Source organism: Lutjanus erythropterus, chromosome 6 (genome assembly GCF_056507025.1).
Source record: "Lutjanus erythropterus isolate fLutEry1 chromosome 6, fLutEry1.hap2, whole genome shotgun sequence".
NCBI classification, from domain to species: Eukaryota; Metazoa; Chordata; class Actinopteri; order Lutjaniformes; family Lutjanidae; genus Lutjanus; species Lutjanus erythropterus.
In genome coordinates this window covers 17,732,606-17,755,275 of record NC_139322.1, presented here as the reverse complement: position 1 = coordinate 17,755,275, position 22,670 = coordinate 17,732,606, and the positions used below count along the sequence as shown (strand labels likewise).

The 22,670-nt window shown below is 38.6% G+C and overlaps 1 protein-coding gene across 1 annotated transcript in view; it reads right to left on the bottom strand.

Annotated features, from left to right (window-relative positions):
• The window catches only part of opn7b (opsin 7, group member b), an 81,069-nt gene extending 58,755 nt beyond the window's left edge, over window positions 1–22,314 (bottom strand). Inside the window, exon 1 of the mRNA XM_084719988.1 lies at window positions 21,992–22,314. The gene's annotated coding sequence lies outside the window, so the exon portion shown is untranslated. The remainder of the gene's footprint in view (window positions 1–21,991) is intronic.
• Window positions 22,315–22,670: the final 356 nt, after the last annotated feature.

The following is a 22,670-nucleotide window of genomic DNA, read 5'->3' as shown; positions in this document are numbered from 1 at the left end:
GAGGTCCTTCGGTGTACAGTCATGAATTTGCACACGAAAAGAAATTTGGCTGATCAGTCCAGATTAGCACTGGACAAGACGCACGTCCCTTGGTCATACATGCAGACACTCACTCACGTACACACACATGCACACGGAAGCGATCACATGATTAAAATTGCTCAGTACAGAGTACAAGAAAAATCCTTACGTATAAATATTATAACATACATATCTATAGAATATCTATAGAATACACAACATGGGAAAAACCTGCAGTAAAAAACTAATTTCAGCAGAATATGCTGGAACTTGTATCATCAATCATCATGAGGTATCCGGATGAAGAAGAAAAATATTGCTAACATGGTAACCTTTAAAATCCTACAGAAACTCCAAGAAGTGTAAACTGTCATACAGTTCTGCTGCATGATCACAGCCCAGTGTTTCTTCAAAGTACTGGGTAACATGTCGTGCAGCTCTGGATTGGGTTAGATTTACAAAATCTTTTAATCAATTAAGCCAAATGAAGCATCACATCTTCCCTCCTACACATGCAGCTACACATTCTGAACTCAGCTTTCATGCAGCAGTGTTCGCCCAGCCCACATATTACCAACCTGCAATGACTGGATCACGTCTAACAGGTCAGACTCACCAGTAACACCAGTGCTGGACAAAAACAGCACTCGGTAGACTTCATCTGTGTGTTGTCAGGGTGCTGTGTTTAATTAAGTTATTTCCTAACAAAGGAGAGTGTCAAAGCAGACAAGTGTGGGAACAGACTCTTTGTCTACCGTTGTGAAATCAACATCATCAACCAGCAAATCAGAATCAAACTCCGTGACTGGAAAGCATTCGAAATTAATAGAGAGACAGAGAGAGCAATAGCAGATATTGGCATCACAAGTCATTAAACAAAACGTAGAGCCTACAACCACCCTAGGCTCTGTGAGACTGTAATGAGGCACAGCACAGCAGTGCTAAGAGCTAAAGGCTAATGTCAGAAGTCAGTAGATTTTTTTTTTGTCTCTGATACAAAAAAGATGCAAATGAATGCAGAATCTGATGGCAAGGGACAAGAAGTGGTGGAGTTGTGTTCTGGTTTCCATTTGTAGCCAGTGATTTAGCTTTTTATTTACTTTTTTAAAGTTTATCTGCACTCATGTGAAGATATACTATTATCCTCCAGATCCAATCTCACATTGTAAGTCTTTGATCAGACTGTAAACAGTGTCTGGTGCACAGAGTGAATATCCCTTATGCATTACCTGGATGTCTGCTGACTAAACCAGAAGCCCTGAAACATTGGCTGTTTCCCCCAGAGGCACCAAACAATAGCAGATGGGTTCTGAGACTGTTCCTCTGAGGATCATGAATGTCTGTACAAAATTTCATGACAATCCATACTGTAGTTGTTGAGAAATTTACGTTTGGACCAAAGTGACAGACAGACTGATAGATATACATTGCCTGGAGCTATACAGCAAACAAAAAATAAATCTTAAAATGTGGTATGTAAGAGCCTCTGTCATAAATACCATGACTCTTTGCTGGATTAGAACAGATTTAGTACGTGTAATACATGATTATTAGCGTCACAGTTTTTTTTGGGAGTATTCTCTGCAGGTTTTTTGAGAGAACCTCAGAGACAAATGTGATGATGGACAACAAGCAAAGAGGTCAGTGGGCTGTGGCCTCTGTGTGAAGTGACTGTTATTGCAGCAAGAGCTCCTATTGCAGCAGGCAGCACTATGGGGTGTTAAGTTTTAGTTTTCATACCACAACACCTCTTAGGTTCAGTTCAAACCTTAAGCTCGGAAAAACTGCAATTGCAAATGTTTCACACGATAACTGACCTGCCAGTGTGGCTGATATAGATAAAGTATGACTGTTTAATTCTTCTCCTCCCCACTCCTCTATTTCATGAAACAGTTTTTGCAAATGTAAATGAGCACCATCTATACCCACTCAGAGAAAGAAACCCAATTACTCCATTCACTACATAAACTCTCATAGCCTGCTTTACATAATAATGCTATACCCTATATAGTAAGACTTTGTACTTGCTCTGTTGCTTATGCAATTATGTTTCGTAACTAAATCTGTCTGCATTCTTATCTATGCTGTCTCAATCTGTCTTTGTCACTCAGTGAGGTTGTGACACTTCACTCACCAAGCAGTTTAGTGAAGGGCACTCTGTCCCCTGTCTCTGTTTTGTTTATTGCGCTCTCATGGTCCTCTGGACCTCCTTAGTATTTCATATATCATCTGCATCTAATCAACTTCCATCCATTCCATCCTTGACTCCTGTTTTTGTCAGTAGTAACCACATTGTTGCTTTGCATCAACATTTATTCACATTGCCATTATAATTGGCTTACTATTACTTTTAGGTGGCCTGTTACTTCTACTGCCCTGTATATCTTGATTTATTCGCCCATTGCAACAACAGCATAGAAAACACAACAAAAGAATAAGAACAAAATGGATTTGATTCAAACACCAATAAACTAATATATGCACATTTTCCACACATGAACTCTGAACAATGTCCTGAAAATCAGGTCAGGACAAATTTGCACTTTCAAATATGGAGCACACAACAGGAGATTGTCCACATCAGATGTGTTGTCACATGTTGGAAATGCCCTGTGTGGTTTAGGCAAGGAGAAGTGTTCGCAGAGCATGCAGAAGAAGGACTTCTCCATAATGATGACATAATGATTGTCACCCCAGTTATACAGGTACAATTGTGAAAAACTTTGGCTGGGATGCTTCATCAAAAAATAACAATCCTTTTTAAAGGTAGAATCAGTAGGAATTTGTCCAAGTTGTTTGTCAGTGCATTAGGACGTCTAATACCACTGTTTGGGGTTGGTAAAATGTCCAAAACAATGAGAAAAAAAAGAAATACAGGCAGAGAGCAGGACCTCTATCTCTGAAAATACAGACACCACCTCACACTTCTAATGGGTCATAAGTGATAACTGACAGGGATTATATCATATGATTTTATAGACTTTTATCTTTAGGGAAATGTTGCAAATTAACTCTTTAAGTAAAAAAGGCATACTACTACTACTAACAATAATAATAATAATAATATATTGCCTACAATATAATATGACATGCATTTAATAATGTGAAGACATATAACTAGGGAACAAATAAGAAGTGAGAAGATTTACTGTGAGGAAAGCAGAGAAGGGTGTTAAAAATGGAGGGCAATGCAAGACCAGTCTGCCTATCCGACAGGAGACACTTCGTTGTGCGCTGGACGCACACTTTTACTTTCTCTGACTGTGTGGAAATCCACAGATGACTGATGAAACATGAGGTAAAAAATGAGACTCATGCTGGCTGATACTGATTGGCAAACAGTCATATGAAAACAAAACAATCAATGAAAGAGTGGAAAACACTAAACAGCAAACAGAAGCAGCTACATACTGTGCAGTGTTATCAGGGCAGGGTTAAGTCTGGGCCAACTGATGCAGACATTTGTGTTCACATATACTCTCTCCTCCTCTAGGTAATGTCTTGATAAGTGTAGAGTTGCAGTGCATGTGTGAAAAAAAACTAAACTCCACTTACACTGCACACATCGCATCTGTAGCACAGTTTTGATATGTCTTCCACATAGTGTCCTGGCACCACTACTAGCTTTACAAAAGCAGTGTGTTTTTATTTTATTGATTTGGTAATTCTTCTACCATGGATAAACAGGCTACGTAGTTAAATTTGTACTTGTCTGTTTACATGATCATAAGTCTGCACAAGGTCTTTTATTTTGAAAATTGCCCCAATTCTTTAAGTGTCTGACTTCCTGCCCACTCAGTCTGCTCAGTGCAGATTGATGTGACTTCTGCTAAACACAGACTTGGTGCGCATTCTTTGTGGAGCAGAGCAGAGAGCTGCTTCTGGTATGTGCTGATGTGCTTCTGGTGGAATCACATGCAATGTGTGGAATGTCTGCGATCAGCTTTGGGGGCCATAATGCGCCATAATATTGCCATAGTGCAACAGCTGTGCCTAGTGGAATAAAGCCAAAAGTCTGTAAGCACAGAAGAGTTTTGAGCTAAATGCTAAGATCATCATGATAACATGCCCACAAGGACAATGTCAAAATTCTAAAGTTAAGCAATTGTTGACAATAGTTGTGTAACCATGCTAACATTTGCTAATTAGCACTAAACATAAAGGCGGGCTGAGGCTGATGGGAATGTTGTTAGTTTCATATGAATTTATTCGCAAAGCAAAATGTGGACAAAATTAATTTGATGATGGCGTTAGATAAAAAGTCAGAGGAAAGTTATTACAATTTAACCTACATTTCATGGAAATCCATCTGATGTTTTTTAAGTTACTAAACTCAAAACCAAAAATGTCAGATGTTGGACCAACAGACATACATTGTCACCCTGTTTGTTACAACTTTTGTTGTGTTCCACCACCGTCAACTCTCCTGTTCCTCCCTCAGTATATTTTTAACACGATTGTGATGTTTGAGAACGGAAATGAAAGAGGCCCGGGCTGATATTTTGAGATTTCATAAACAAACGGGATTCCAAGCCGTACAGTAGCACTGAGTGAACCATCTGGTGACAGATAACTTAGCAAATATCCACAAGTGGGGTCAAAGGCAAGGAGTCTACTTAAACAACCACTCTGCCTCTTATAATATTGTGTTTATTTTAGCGTAGCTGTGCAAGACATTTACACTCAGTCTCTTTCCTGCTTTAAAAGTGGGAGCTGTGAGCAAAGAATGACTTTGATTCTGAACTTCTGTGTGCGGGCTTTAATGCTTCTGCAATTTATAGATTCCTGCAAGCTCTTACAGTAATAACCTTTACTGCATTTTCCCGAGCATTATAATTCATTTCTGTGGCTCAGAACTGACCCGTCGAGAATGCTCTATAAAACTTTATTGATGATGAATGACCTCGGTATACTGTAGGCTCCAGTAGCACCTGTGTCATATTCCTACAGTGTGCCATTTTAAAGTCTTAACTTCTATTCTTTCATTAAACATAAGCACCTCTTCCACTGCATTTTCACTGTTGTGTATTTGTATTTCCTTCCCATCTTCTCTTCCTTCCCCAATCGAAAATGTGCATCTTTTAATGACTTGCTCCCTCATTATTCGCAGACCTGAGACAATGGCATAATCGTAGGTGTTGTGAGGGGGTGTGGTGCTGGGGGTGCTTAGGATCTGTGTCAGACAGACATGAGAGGCACAGGGCCAGAGGGAGAGTAACGCAGCGAGGGGAGGCTGTGATGTAATCTTTTCAACAGACAAATAAAGTCATGTAAGATACGAGGAGAAGAGACAGCAAAAGATGTGGCCTTTTCTTCTATAACTTCAAACCAAAATCCACAGAGACGCTTAAATGAGGCATTTCAAAGTTAACTGGATTGGAGAGCTTGTGTGCATAATACATGACGTGGGAGTTTGCAGTATCCGTGTTTTATTTAAATGTGTATGAAGGTATTCTTGATTGTGTATGTTTGATTATGCGTGTTTGATCTTGCAGTCTAGAAGATTATAGAGGTGAATTCATCAGTCGTGCTTGAATAGATTGGGGGAGGATTATTAAGGAAAACGGTTGGTGACTATACGACTTTGTTGCCATGGATGCAACTTTAAATTTGAGTTTCTGTACTTTGATGAAAGCAAAGCATGTGGTGTAATGATGATAGGGAAGCGGTTACACAATCACCACAGTGGCACACTAGATTGAAGCAATCATACAGAAGAAATTAATGACATCTCCACTCATGGACCCACTTACACTACTGATCTTACTGAACACATACGCCATTGTTAGTTTACCCATTATGTTGCCTTTCTTTAATAAATAATTTGTTAACTGGGTTGGTTGTGCAAATCTCCCTCCTTTGTCATTTGGCTCTGCGGCCCAGTTTATGACAAGTGGGGGCTCGTCCAGGATGTTCTACAATGATTTATTGACCCTTCCTTCTCTTTAAGTTTTCTTCACGGTGCTCAGGAATGAGTTTTTGATAGATCGATGAACTTTTATTCAGTAATCCACAGAAACGGAGAGCAATAAAAAGAACAGTATGTATTCATCTCAAGTTCTTTTGTGTACACTTTTGTAAACCTTTGATCCATTGTGCTTCATAGCACACAGAGAAAAATACAACAGAAAAGAGAGAACAAGAAGCATTACGACACGGGGTCAACAAAATGTACATGGAGACAAGACTCTGCATGCTCCAGCTGTGAAAGATGCAATAATTGGTGTTACACCTTGGTCTGGGTGAATACTAAATCCTGATTGGCTGCAGGATGTCCATTAATTCCTGATAATGGACACCTTGTCTTTTCAAATTAATGCGCTGGAATGTGGAACCATAGCAACAGGGAGGCAGTCAAAGCCTCTGTTTACACTTTATTGCAGCATGTTAAAAAGCTACACGTTGCCTCGACTTCTGAACACCACAGAATGGCAACTGCAAAGGCTAATTTATGCTAACGTTAGATATGCATTCAGATATGGACGGAGCATTCTGTCCGTACTCTGCATTAATTTCCTGTGCATTTCTGCCCACTTTCTGAAATTAAACGGATATTGATTAAGGGACAATGACATGGCTCAATAGCTAGCTTGTTAAATTGTATTTACTGCTTGTCAACCATATGCAGCGTCACTGACTCTGAATCTTGCTAGTATAATGTTAGCTTTCTGGCTCACAGCCAGAACTGAGTGTACTGGAAACATCTCCCATTCCCGAGTCGTGTCTAAGGTTCATCCTATTTACTGGAGGAGTAAACATTTTCATTGCATAAGAACCTTATGGATTGGCAATGATTGTTCCAGGTATTAGTCAAACCCTCAGATTTTACCAGGTAAACAGAGTTATGGCTTGAGAAAACCTTTAAGGCTAATTTGTGCCCCCTCTACAAAATAAAATAGATATGACTGTTTCAAATGATGTACACATACTTATTAAGCAACAAATCAACTAGAGGGCACCGTTCAAGTTACCCCAAAGAAGAAGAGTTAACACCAAACATTGCAACGATGGCAGAGGTTGTAATAATGTACCTTTGGGAAAGAATGAAAAACAGAGGCAATCTACAACTGTTTCTGACTTTTGATGGACATGGTCTGTGTCGCCATTAAATACATTGTGATATGTGAACTGCTTTGTCGTGCCTCACGGTCATGCCTGACTTTAACTATTGGTTACACAGCTACACTGCCCCCAACAACTCCCAATGGTAACTCCTGTGTTGTCTGCATCCGCAAGCTTTCAGAAAACATGCACAAATACAGACAAAATGAACCTAGAGTACAGACAAAAGGCTCTGTCTGTGTGCTTATTTAATATTAAGCATAAACAAGCCTTTAGATAATCAGGAATGATTAATTCCTGATTATTCCGCGTTGTGTCGGAGAGTTTTGGCTTCCCTGTCGTCCATTAATTCCTGATAATGAACTCCTTGTTGTGCATTATCGCTCACATAATCACAAGTTGAACAGAGTTTTGTCACATGTGCTAATAACATTAAATTATATTAACTGCTGGCTGTGTGTTTTGATATCTGTAGCCAAGCTGGGTTATGTGACTCCAACAATAATATTCTCATTTCATGATAGTTTGTTAAGCGTTCACATTGCATGGTCTGCGCTGAGGCAGAGAAGCCCTTATTTATAGAGGGAGGAAGGGAGGTAGACAACAGGGAACACAAACTATTACATCGGTGGCTGTACCCTTGCCAATAGAATTTAGTGTGTAAATGTGCGTCTGTGTGTTTTTATGAATTTATTAGTATAGTGGTGTCTCTGTGTGTGTAAGAGCTTGTTCATGTTGTTCTTACAGGCTAAGCTGGCAGTGACAGCCTGATACATAATGCATGCTGTACATGAGGATAAGGATAGCTGACATTTGGTTGCTTGTCATTCAGGATATATCTACCCTGGGGGAACGATCATGCTCGTAGATAATCACACACGGGTATTTATACACACACACATATACTGTACAGAGCCAAGGCATATTTCTCTTCGGGGTAATGTAAATGGCAGATGTCCCTGTCGGAGTCAAAGGCTCCATTCAGCTTTGAGGCAAATCACCAAATCTCTGTGTAACATCATTAAACAATTGCTCAGCTTTCCATTCCCGAACATATTATACAATTCACCATCCTCTGTGTACAGTATGTGTCCATAGAGGTCTCACAGTTGGATTAAATGCTGTTAAAATCAATTTCACAGAAAAATATCTCATGTTTAAAATGAGGGATGTTTTGGGGGCATAGGGCAGGCATGGTAAATAGTTTAATTTATTGACTAAAATTGGGTAGCATGACAACACTACACTGCTCGCACACAACCAACCCATTATACAAATTTGCGTAGTCTACTGACACACGCATCATTGTATAAACACACCCACAGTCAACACTCTCACAGAGTGATGGAGAAAGCAGCTGCTCACCCAGGGCTTACTGTCGGAGTCACACTTTTATTTTTAAACTCGCCGCTCGGTGAGACCAACTCAAACTTGTCACAACAAAGTATTTGAAAGGTTCACATTAACATTGTCTGTTTACAATTTTCAATCTCTTGTTGATTTCTTTTCTCGTATTCATCTAAACCTTCGCCTTCATTACATAACAGCATTCCTGACGTTAAAGATGCACACTATGGATTTCTCTCAGCTGACACAGACAGCTGATAACTGTCTGTTATTTTCATCCTGTGAGTTGCTCCAGTGATGTCATGTGACATATATAACTTAACGTCCTTATTGTAACTTCAGACACGGTGTTGTCCTAAACCTACCCTGGCACTTTCATTGCCTAAACCAGTGCTTCTCAAACAGGGGCCTGTGGTACTCCACCAGGGACAATCTGAAAAGTTTTCAGATGTATTCATTTAAAATATTATATTAAAAATATATATATTTGTTTGCTTGTTTTTATGCATTTATTCAAAAGGCTTCATAGTTCAACAAATAACATTTTAATTTCAGTGGCAGAAACTTTCACATAACTGAGTAGAAGTGTAGGAAAAAAAATAGGCTATGTCAAAGTATTCCAATGGACGTACATGAGGGGGTCTTCTAAGAGGTTCTTGGATGATAACAAAAAATTGAGAACCTCTGGCCTGAACCCAGAGCCAAACTAAGCATTACATGTGTCACATGGCTTGCGTCATGTGGCTTCATTTTGTGAGTGGCTTCAATGACAGCACATAAAGTTACATGTCTCACTTGACTTGCATCATGTGACTTTCGCCTTGCGAGTCACTTCAGTGATGTTGCGTGATGTGCATGTAACATACGTATTGTAATCCCAAACGTGGTCTTATCCTAAACCTACCCAAGCTGTGACAGTTAACCACATGTTAGAAAGGTTTTCTGGCAGCATCCTATACAGGCACTAAGGGTACCTGGTGCATCGGTATGTATGGAATGAGAACAGGATGGATAATTTCACATTTTTGTATTTTAAAAAGAAGTTTATGCACACCTGAGGGGATTATCAACCAATAATTTATCGGCCCAATATTTATCGTGCATCCCTACTCGATGTGTGTGCACATTTGTTTCAAGAGTTGTGAGAGTGTGGTGAGGTGGTTGAGGGTGGGGTTTTGTTTCAGAATGAACTGTCAAATGTGTCGTTTCTGTTTTAACCTGACATGACCTGATTTAATGAGCCAGGATTCAATGAGCCAGAGACGAATTAATTATGTCATAACAGTGTCATGTGCAGATGCAGATTTAAACATTCAGTCTAATTATAAACAAGATTTTCCACACTGCAACATTTAACAGAATACATGAATATCCTGCCCCCGCTGACAGTGTCGATATTACTCCTTTCATCAGACTTCAACACTCACTTAACATTCATTTTGCTTTATTATCATATGTAACTGTGACAATGTGACAAACTGCTAAATGTCAATGCAGGGAGAGCTTCAGGGGTTGGATATGGAATGTTAACATAATGCATTTTTCATGTGCTCTGGTTAAGAGAAAAAAATCTATATAAATGAAGTGAAACTTGAGAGTTAAACCCTGGGAAGGTTGAGAAATTAAGAGAAATGTGGGCCCAGTCATGAGCTTTACACTGAGAGACTAACACTCTAATTGGAGTAAGAGAGGCATGGGCGATTATGGTAATGCACATCGCCATAATCGGAATAAGTTGGTAGCCCTTGTCCTTAGTGAAACCTACGCCTGTGGCATCCCCACAATCCCCATTTGACATGTAGGAAAAATGTGCAAATTACTGTTATGAGTTGCTTCACTGGAATTAGAAACACTGGAACAGGATGTGAGCTGTAAGTAGATCCACAGAAGCTAAATCCAAAAGATGCAGTTAGGAAACATAGCAGACAGTGTAATTAATGTAAAATTGCTTTTTGTTCTCTTCCGCAGACCATTTAGTGTTGGCGATGGCTGTGGTCACAGCTGTTGATAATGTGATCTGAGCTCTCTGTCAGCCGGCTGGAAATTAACCCCACATCTACCACAACACAGAGTGAGTGTATGCAAAATCACTGGAGCTCTGCCTGCAAGCATTCAGACAAACAGTATAATTTAATTTCACATATTGTTTCACAGAATTATCTTTTATATCCATCAATTTCTTATACTGTGAGATAAATAAAAATCCTGTATGATGCAGTATTTTGACCCTAAATCAATATGAGCTTAAAGAAATAATTTCTCTGTTGCTTCATTCATTGTGTGACTTTGTGTTTATGTTTGGACTGTTTCTCTTAGAGATGGCAACAATCAGAATTTTTATTTTGGCTCGCTTTAAGAACATCTGTACAATCTGTGATTTTATCCATGAATATTGTAACAGTGTTGGCCAGAACCCTAAACCACGACACAAGGCAGAACAGGTTAAGAGCATAGTCTAAAATCTTAAATCCAGAACAAGCAGAGGTCAAACCAGCTAGGAACAGAGGTTAACACGAAAAAGTAAGTGGTAAGCATCAAAATCTAAGATTCAGGCAGGTTCATGATCAGAAAAGCAGGACACAATGAACACTGTTATTCTTAGCAAAATACAAAAAGACAGTCTGACGTAAGACTAGTGGAAGTGGGCCATGTAAATACTACTCAGACAAAGGTAACATTTACACCGGGGACCACCACATTTTGAAAAACGCAGACTTTGTCCCCATTGGGCCGCTGTGACTCAGAAGACTGGTGGTTTGATCCCCTTGAGTCCTCATGTTGAAGTTTCCTTGGGCAAGATACTGAAGAAAGCTGGATGAACTGTTTCTGAAGCAGACACCTTGCATGGCAGTCATTAGTGTCTGAATATAAATGTTGCTTTTTATTTATTTTTATTTTTTTAGCCTTTATGTTCCCACCACTTTTCAACACAAAATGACACTGCTGTAGTGAGGTAACCAGAGGGAATGGGGAGCAGGTGAGTGAGTGAGTTGTCAGGTCAGGTGATGGAACTGGGGGGTTAAGAGAGGGCAGGAGAGTATGGCAGGGTCAATGACAGAAATCATGAGGGATTTGTCACAAATATACCGTGTATGAAATGGGACATAAACTACCATCCCATGCAAAAGCCACTGAAATTTCAAATATGCCTCCCCAGTTGGTTGGTCTGCAGCAAAAGATTACAAGAATTCACAGAACATTAACTGGTATTTGGTTGTGGTCTTACTTTTATTCATAGTTGCTCCTAAAGATTCTGCAAAATTTCCAATTTGCTGCTGTAGAGCTGGGAATGCCCAAAACCAGATGGCAGACTGGATTTGTCACATCTTTATCACACATCTGTAACCTCTGATTTTTTATTAATAAAATACATACAGCTTACATCTTCAGTTATGATTTCTATCAAAACATGACAACAGTATTTATGCAAAATATCAAATTGATCGTTTAGAACATTTCTGAAAATACCAATAATAAAGACAGGGCTAAATGTAAATGCAAAAAGAAGCGCATTTTAGAGGAGATGAAAGATGAAGAAATCACTTTAATCATTGTGTTAAAGTAATGTATTTTTTGTCAAACTGCCATGAAATTTGCTGACATTCTCTAGAAAGAGACACAACAAAAAACGATTTGGATTGTAAACTATTGTAACAGTTGTAAATTGATCGAAATGAGCTTTCAAATTCAATCACTCAATCGAAAGACAGAATCGACACATTCCTTCACTATTTATTTTTCACTCCATCTCCACCAAATTGCAGCATTCAAGTGTCCGAAGAAAAAAACACCACTTCAAACATGGCACAATGAAGCTTACTGGACCTTATAAAACACTTGATACCTGACTACAAAAAACGTCATTGTAAATGACAGCTGTGAGAGCATAAAGAAAGATCTGTTGACCTTTACAGATCAAAACTTGATAGTCTAACAATGGCCTGACAGTCATTGCAAAATAAAATATATGTATATATTGTAAAATCAAATTAAATTGTGACCTTAAAATTGAAAGTCATGTCAAATTGTGGATTTGGAAAATAATGAAACCCTTGATAGGTTATCTACAGAAAACACCAAAGTCTACTAAAATAGACTTGCGCTAACTGAATGGCAAACAGACATACGTGGACAGAAGAGGACACAAAGAGCAAACATCTTATACAAGAAGTCATCTGACCCTTCTTCAAGAGACAGCAGATTGATGGTCAAGCAGGAGAACAAATCTTTGATGGTTGCTTTGTGTGTGTTTTTTTTTTTCCACATCTTTAAACTATCCTTTCACAAGAGAAAAACACAAAGGAGTATGGGTAGTGCTACAGACAGGGCATACCTGAGGATTGGGAATGACGAAGACTTTAAATAGCACATTTTTCTTCACCACATGGAGGACAAAATGTTTTTTCTTTACACCTAACGATTGTTTTGTCAAACAGATTCTTTGCTGTCTTCCAGTTAGGATGCTCAAAAGCTCTATGCTGTAGACTTTTTAAAAATAAAACTCTTGACAAGCGATTTATAGCTTTACATGTTCCAACAAACCACCAAGACGGTACTTATACAGCATTTTCTTCAGCTGTAAAGAAAGTATTGTGCTCTTTTGTGTCACCCCTGAGGTCAGTCCTGTGACTCCTGCTAATTAATAACATGAAGAATATTTTAGGTTCCAGCCGGCCTCAGAACACTATCTCAAAGATCAAACTTTATGATAAAGAGGGCATCATAATGACTGCTCTGTTAAGATGTGAGAGCACCTTCTGTCTCCAAAGTCCAAAGTTCTTGTGATCTTTACAAGATATGAAATCAAAATCCAACTAAAAGACATCCGTGCTGCTTCGACTCTTGTAACTCCTAAAGCAATCCGTGACTTCACTGAAGGGAGATATTAAAAATGTATGTGGTCTGTTATCTGCTTCTCAACTTAAATTATGAGTTCGCAAATCAGACAACACTGGGGCTACAGTCAACCAACCAAAATCTTGGTTGACTGAAATTCTACCTACTGTTCAGCCAATTTACTGTCAATGTTGGGAAAAAATCTTCATGTTATTTCTAGATTAATTAAATTAGCCACAGTGCACTGAGTGACTCTACCTGCTGGCCTAAATTGGAGCTCATCAAAGTGGTAAGACTTTACAACAAGGGCGCAATAATTAACATTAGCTAATGCTTAAAGAGCATTAACTCACAGTTTATTAATAGTTAACTACTGCGTCATCATTTACTAATGGTGTTCATGTTAACTATGCCATAATGTATATATTAGTTAATACTTTATAATGATGCTATTAATATAGTTGCAACTGTAATTAACATTAACTAACAGTTAATTAATGCTATAATAAGCATTATATAACTGTTAACAAATGTCTCTGCCTAACATTTATTAAATGCTTACATGTTAATTAGGGTACTAACTAATATCAGTATATGTTTGATAAAAATGGTAACTAACATTTATATATTATGAAGTTTACAGCTACGCCACTTCATTAAGAGAAAAACATTTTTATAAATGTTTATTTAAGGGTTATTATTGTCACACACCAGTGGCTTCCATATATAAACAAAGCTCAGCCCTAACACTCTTGTGCTGCAGAATAAATCAGTGTCTCTATTTTACTCTAAATAGGACCATAATTTACAACATGAACATCACATTGTATGAAGAAGGCCTGAAACTAGTGACTGAGACCATAAACTCATTAGAAAACTATTTACAGAGGTCATAAATGAAGTGAGAAGTAGGGTCATTTTCTCATAGGACTCCATATAATCAGACTTCTTTTTGCAACCAGCAAAGTTGCCCTCTGCTGCTCATTAGAAAGAATGGAGGTTTAAGGCACTACCTCACTGGCTCCGTCCACTTATTATACAGTCTGCTTTCTCCAGAATCTCTTGCTGAACATGATCGTTTCTGCATCAAGTGGTTCTCACCACAGTGAATCTTTCATGTCAGACCCACTAGGCATTCCCATGTTCTCTTGACTCCTGACATTTCCACTGGGATCCAAATCTTTCTGAATCACCACCACAGAATTCAGCTCTTTTTTCACAATAGGAGTATGTTTACTGCAGCTGACTCCATCTGTGAGTCTTTGGCGAGCATAATGCACCAACCAAACTGTGCAAAAACTTATACTAACAGCGGAAGAATACATTGCATAGGAAACAAAGGATGTGCAAGTGCTCAGATAACTGGTGGTTCACCCTAAAGATGTTCATGCAACAGCTGAGTCCTGATTTAGCAATGAAAGGCTTAAAACCCCCTACAAGAGAGAATACCTCAAGAGAAACCCTTTGATAACACTTCGCAGGCAGCAAGGAGTTTTAATGGATCTACCTTAGTGACAAACACATTCATGTGTGCATATTTGACAATCTGAACACCACAGGTAGTGCAGGAAATCTATATAAATCTCTTTTCTGCACTTAATTGCAAGTTTATTAGGTAGATAGCTGATAGACAAAAAAAATTTCAGTCCAATACAACAGTTCAGTAATATAGATGTTGCTTACTCTCATTGATGTAAATCAGGTGGACAAAATAATAGAAACAACTGTCAGTATAACGCAGCTCAACAGCACCACAAACTGCAGCCTCCACACAGAGTCGAATCAACAGCTCTCGAAAACTGAAAATTAAAAACTGAACATAATAACCTTCATGAGGTATTTACTTCAGGATTGCTTTATTAGGCTGCTAGTTGTACTGAATCAACGGATGAAAAAGTGTTACGTTTGTGTTTACGTTAAGTAATTTAAACATCATAACTAGCTATAATAATCTGATGTTTAGAGTTTAGGGTCACTGTGTGGAGTGATTTTAGAAATCTTTTTCTGAGTTTAAAAACAATGCAATATTTCACTATAGACCAGAGGTTTTTAAAGTCATTAGAGAGATGACTCTCAAACCACTGAAGTGCCAAAGTTGGCGAAGTGTGACGTTTTTCACTTTCTCCCTCTCTCTTTCACAGTCAACGAGGCATCACTCTGCTGTCTGACTGCTTTTCTCACCGCCAAAACTTATCAAACTGCCATCTCTAAATTCAAACAAAGAAATTCATTGTATCCCTCCTTTTAATTTCTGCTTTCAGGTGACGGTCTTAGATTGAAATATCTTGGTCACTTCATCGACCTTTCACAGAATCTGTGACATCACTGCTCTTAATTATATTTGATAGTACAAAGCAGTAAATTATTTAGATTACAAAATTATAATATTATAAATTATTAACTGTTTTAAAAATTTAATTGTGTGTTGTCAGAAAGAAATCAGACTCAGAGTATGCTGCTTAATGAGCTGGTGATCATCTGCAGTGCAAACATCAAATGGAAAGCAAAAACATACTAGTGTGCGTGTGCATATCTGCATGCATCAACAATATGATACATCCAGCTGCTCCTCTGATATCACTTCATCAGTAGAGCATCACAAACTCAAAAAAACACAACATATGAAAACATTGAACTTCCACGACAGGAACATCTTGTTATGTTGGATTGCCATGCATGTTCAATAAATCTTGCTCAGACTAAAATCTCCTCATTAAAGTCCCGACACAACATCTCACCTTCAGAAAACCAAAACAAATCAGGGCTTTTCATCTGGATTTTTTCAAAATCTGATTCTTTAGCTGTTTTTTTATTCTCTGAAATCAGCTTCTCTAACAATCCACACAGACTGTCACTTTCCAAGTGTGTCTTGCATACACTCTGTTTCCGCATTAAGCACCTGGAGTTCATTCATTAGTGCAGCATTGTCGCTGCTCTCAGACTTGGCATCTTTTGGCTTTTTGCTCTTGTCTCGTTTTATCTGTCAGGATCTTGCTCAAATAGAAATAGCTCAAGCTTCACAGAAAACATCTGAGTTTTTAAAAACTAGTTAGGTAAATGCTGGTCCAACTTGATCAGTATTTCAGCACTTGTTTATAAATCCGCAGAGACAAAGCTGTAACAAGCCACAGAATCAGAAACATGAGTTATATTGAATATCGAGATGAAATAAAACTTTCAGGTCAGTGTCAGAACCCACAAGAAAGATCTGTTACAACAGCAATTAAAAGTGAGCCATCTACATACACACACACACACACACTCCCTCTCTCTCTCTCTCTCTCTCTCTCTCTCTCTCTCTCTCTCTCTCTCTCTCTCTCTCTCTCTCTCTCTCTCTCTGACTCCCCTCTGAGTGAGTGAGGATTTCGCTGTTGCTTTTATAGCCCAGTGTTTTTTTTTTAAAGGTACAGGCAGTATTTGGTTACTCTCGACAAAAGACAGATAACACGCACCAGTCCTCAAAATGAGAGATCTCACATGTTGTTTCCTCGTTAATTTAATGTTATCTCTCCCCTGGGAAAAACAGTGTTTCCCTCTTCAAATGAACAGTTTTACTGGATCTCATGTTGAATTCCTAACAGCTCTGTAACCTGCGCAACACGATCTGACACCTGGCAGCTCAAGTTACAGTACACGTAGGCAGAAACACCCACACACACATATATCCATAATATAAGGTGATTTAAAAAAACAATGCAAACATTTCTGGGAAAAAAACCTTCACAGTAAACAATGATTGGACGGTAACATCAGAATTGATATGATCTGCATTTAAATTGCAGGTCTATCATGAGGTAAAGGCAACAAGGTCCATGAGGGAATGGGGATCCTGTACAGTCGTACCAAATCATTGTTTTCATCAATCATGTCCTGTAATTCTGTTCACATACAAACGGAGCATGTTTGTTTTTGCTATTAGATAAAAAAAATACTTGATGTTGTATGCTAACAATGCACACATTTTCACTGAATTTCACTTTGATTGTTGTGTAATTTGACATGTTGGACATGGTGCCAAAGTGGTTACATGTCAGTTTTTAGTAATGCAAAGTAACATCTGTATGCACAAGTGTTAAGAAAAGTACGGCTCCATGATCATCTCCGCCCATTCTCTTAGTACACGCATGCAATATGAACTCAATTTAGTTAAGGCACATCAAGTATGATGGTATATAGATTATACTACACTGTGAAAACATAAACAAATTTTAGTTTTGAGCCCAACTTAGACTATTGGGTTTTGAATCTTTGAGTTTATCTAAAGAAGAAAAGTCAGTTATCTCAAGAAAAGATTAGAAGTTGGCAAAACTTTGTTGACTTTATTTCAAAACATAAGAGTTTTTGGGTTTTGATCAAGGGTCAAGAGTCAAAACTCAAAAATCTAATGAAGACACTTGCCTTGAGATAATGAATTTTCTCAAAAAATCTTTTATAGTGTACTCTTCTTTTCCCAATAATTTGTACAGTATATTTAGTCTCACACGGACATTGATAGTCTGCCTTGTAAGTTCATTTGGGCTGAAGGATACTTACTTACATTGATATCAGGATACCCCATCAGAGAAGATTTTTGTTGTTGGATATAATTTAGTCCACCTTAACAGCATTATCTTTTAGCACTATTTAGTTTTACATTTTCCAATATAATATTATGATGTTCAATTTTGAGAGATTAAGTCATTTGAAAATGGCAGGGAAGTCAAATCAGTCCTGCATTGGTGCCTGTAGAACAAAGAGTAAAAATCTAAGGCTATGTATGTAAATCGATGGTGCCTAAAAGACAAACAATCTTCTCTATTAGAAGTTATAATTAGGCATGAGGTTTCTGGTATGTGTTATCATGAAGTTAAGGCAAAGATTAGGTTAATAAACAACTTTATTGGTTATGTTGTTGCTAGTTTATCCAAAAAGTGACGAGACAACCCAATATGAGCCAACGTGCATCAACATTCAGGGCATAAAGTTTTTTAGGAATGGATTTTTAAAAGGATAATGAGAGAAATGTTCTATCATTCCACACGTATCAAACTGTACTGTACAAAAATAGTAACAGGTTGTCAATAAAAATCCCTTTTGTTACCTTTTCAACTTAAAATTTCCAACAAAGCTTCACCCTTCCTCCACTCTCTTTTTCAGTTTTCCCACACAAAAGTGGAAGAAAATGGAGCTCACATGATGGACATTGTTGAAGAAAGTGAATTAAGGTAAAGTCAACCAGGTGTGGTGGGTTTTGTAAGTCAACAGATGGATGACTTTCTCTGTGTGGTGTTACAAAACACACTGTGGATGGATGGAAGTAACAAGTGGATGTGTGACTATCTACCCACACCGACACAATAATGAAAATTCATTCATTATACACTCCTACACACTACGTCAGTGACCTCCTCCATTCATCTTTGTGTACAAAGACGACAATGAGGAGGCGTTTTCTGAGTGTGTGTGTGTGTGCACACATGAATATACGCTCTCCTTTATGATGATCAATGACCATTATTGTGGCACACATTTCACAATCACATGCGTAGATTAAATTAATTTGTGTCTACAATACACTGTCACTAATATTTCCAACCCTTTTTTCAAGTGCACATGACAACAAATATTAGCCGGGAGCAAAGAAAGTAAACAAGAGTGTTATCTGGAACAGCATGGCACAAACATGATGTAACCACCAACGAGCAAGAACACACACACACAGCTGGGTCTTATAAAATATCACCTTTCTAACTCAAAGCACAGGAGTTCTCCTTCATGTGCTCCATAAACCTGATTAATTGCGTACTCTGCCTTTCACCCCCACTGCAAAACGCCTTCCCGCCCACACTGATATGAAAACCACTGCTAACAATAACACCTCCACACTGTCACACAGTGTGACACTTATATCACGTCCACAACCAAAGTCAAATGACTTTGAAATGAAGATAGAAAAAAATCATAATTCACCAGAGCCCAAAATTTCGTCATATTAGAGCCGCAACTAATAATTACTTTCATTGTCAATCAATCTGACAATTATTGTCTGTATTAATTAACTGATTAATGAGTTGATCCATTAAATATCAGAAAATAGTGAAAACATCTAGAAAACACCTTCAGTTGTCCTGATTTGTACAATAAAATGTCCTAAATGTCCTAAGATTTTAAATTTATAATGATACAAAACAGAGAAAACAACGAAACAATGAACAATTATTAAAATAGCTGTAGATTAATTTTCTGTTGATTGACTGATTGATTAATCAAATAATCATGTCGGTCAGCTTGTTTTGTCAGACCAACATTACAAAATCCAACGATTTACAGTGATTTAATTTAAAACAGTTTTACTCTAATTTGAGAAGCAGGAAGGAGAAGTTTGGAATTTATACTTCATAAAAAAACAAAACAAACTAAACACAAATTGTTCTAGATTAACTTTTTGTCCATTAACTAATTTTGTGATTCACAACCCGTTTCTGGACTCAAACCCAGTCCTGAGTGAGAAATCTAAGAAACTGCCTCTTCTTCAGTTCAGCTCTGCAAGAACCTCTATAAGATGCCATCCCAGATCTATTTTCCCATGTTTCCTGTTGGTTTCTACGTAAACAAGCTAAAAAAGGCACAGCACGTACAGTACATGTGACATAATTTTTACAACTTTGTCCTTTAGTATGTTTTTCTCAGTGCATTTTTTCACACTGATTTATTATTACAGGGATCTTCTGTGGTCCTGAACATCATGTGATACAAGAATACATTTGGCAGAGAGCAGCGGGCAATACAGATCTCCTCCAGCAATGCCGGCAGCAGTGCTTGACAGAGCTTGGTCTCTCATGTTGGATATTGGATGTGGGTTTTTTGATTATTATTTTGGCTGGCAGGGCCAGTGTAGAATATCACAGCATAGGATGTTTGAATATCTGCTCCTCGGTCTTGCAGGAGGATATATATCCTCTCCAAATAATCACACAGCCCTGCGTAACGTAGAAGTCGGGCAACTCTATTGCTGTCATTCATGCTGGAGTTATCAAAATAAAAATCACACACGTGGTTTGGTTGCTAAGCCTGAATTTTTTGTTTTTAAAAAAGCCTAAGCACATTGATTATATTTATTCCTGCTGTGATTAAATTAGAGAACAAAAAGCCTTGTAGGCAATCCCATTTAAATCTGTAATTTGTGCACTAAGAACCATGCTTTTGTGTTATACAATGTTTTAAATCAGCAGCATGAAAAATAAGCAGAATCAATTAGATGAATCAAACTAACATCAATCCTGTGCCGCCATCAGTTCAGTCAGTTAATCGATAAGAGTGTATTTCTAAGATGAAATAATTATCCTTAGAATGAGTGGGAAAAAAACAATCAAATGCTCAAAATGTTCCCAAACTTTTTGTCTGGCATGCACCCCACGTTTCCTTGATGTAAATCCTATTCATTCAACTTTATTTATTTCACTCTATATTTCTCTCCTTGTCTAGCCACCCCCCGCCCCACCCACCCACACACACACACACACACACACACACACACACACACACACACACACAAACTCACTTTCCCATTTAAAAACAATAAATGCCAAAATTATAGATGTAGAGATATTTGATTCCATTAAGTTTACAGTACAGTTGTGTTGTAATATGTCCCTAATTACCCTCTAGGGGAGTCTAATAAGGGACTAATTAAGAATATTAGAATTTCTAGTTTGTCAGATTTGATATAAAGTACAGCTTGTTACCTCTTGTTAGTGTAATCTAAGTATGGCCGATCCACGTGAAGAAATTTCTACTCTGTATTTAACCCACCCACAGTGGGCAGCCACTGTGCAGCACCTGTGGACCAACTCCAGACGATCAGGAGAATTAACCCAACATGCATGCACTTGATGGAAAACCTATGCAAACTCCACCCCACGCCGTAATCTAAGTTCATAATGACTAAAAAGTAAAAGCAGATCCAGTCAGAAGACCCGAACAGTGTAAGAAGTCTGAATGTGAGACAGAGACGCAACAACAGAAACAACAGGGAGATTGCTATGGCTCACATTTCAAAGGCAAATGTATATTTAGGAAAGCCTGAGGCTGAGGGAGACATTTGATTATCCCTATTTGTGTTTATCAGACGAGCAAACCCATTGCAACTTCCCCCTCCTCTTAGTGGAGAAGCGACAAGCAGGAGCAAGTCACACATGGGACAGGGAAGCATTTTGTTGCCTGTCTATTAAGATTTTAAACAGTTTAAATACAATCAACATGAGAGGACAGTTACGCCCACAGCAAATGCAATCCACATGACAAATTCCAAGTACCTTTGACTCAATAAAATGTACTGTACACCGCACGTGTGCTCAAACATATCAGCATAATCTGTCAAAGCCACATGAAAACAATCAGCCAGCTGCCTTTTACATTGTGAGGCAACGGCAGAATCTGAAATAATGTCATGTACAGTCATCACATGGACACAAGAACTGGGAAGAGATAGCATAGGGGTCATCACTTGATATAGGCAAGTCCATTTAGACACAAACAGGTCAGACCACACACAATAAACAATGAAACTAGAGCCTGGGACAAACACAATGTGATCTACAGTGCTCAGTTTCAAGCTTGTTTTTTTCTAAATGAACCACACATGCTTGTAAAATAAAACTCACTGGGGGGTAGAGTAAATTATCTTAACAGAAGTCCCACTTCTACACAAGACTACACAGTCAATAAAACACCTTTTCCTGCTTACCTTAATGAGAGGGTATGCCAGAGATGGCTGGGGATCATGGGTGTTGAGTCAAGTCCAGAGCGAAGCCAGTCAAACCTTCACCCATGTGTGGCAGCAGCAGCATAACCAGGGACAGTTTGACTTGTGCGTAACCGCTGGGACACTCAGGCACTCCCTCACACACACAGAGAGAGTCTCTGACTGAGCGAGAGGATCCACTCGCAGTCGGAAGCAGCCCGACAGCTGTGCTCAGGGAGATCCAAGAGGCGACAGATAGAGACAGACGTGCTGCTGGTCTCTGCTCTCTCCTCCTCCTCCTCCTCTTCTCTCCTCCTCTCTGTCTCTGTCAGCCTGCAGCTCCCACTCTTTCCCCCAGTCCCCTCTCTGTTGCTCTGCTCTCCCTCGCTACTTAAATCGCTTTCTTGTAGACACACATGCATTCTCCACACTGTACCCCCCCCCTCTCACACACATGCACAAACACACACACCTCTACCAGCCAGTTTTTTTTTTTGTCTTCACACAGCATGCTCTCTCACTGTTCTGCAAGCAGAATGTCTTTCAAAGGGGTTTATTATCTCTCAATTGACTGTTTAACAGACTAAATCATCTTATTCTCATTTTTATCTCATCCCCTGGACATAAACATGCACTGTCTTCACCTTGCTGTAAAATGCTCGCTGGACCCCCTAACATCAAA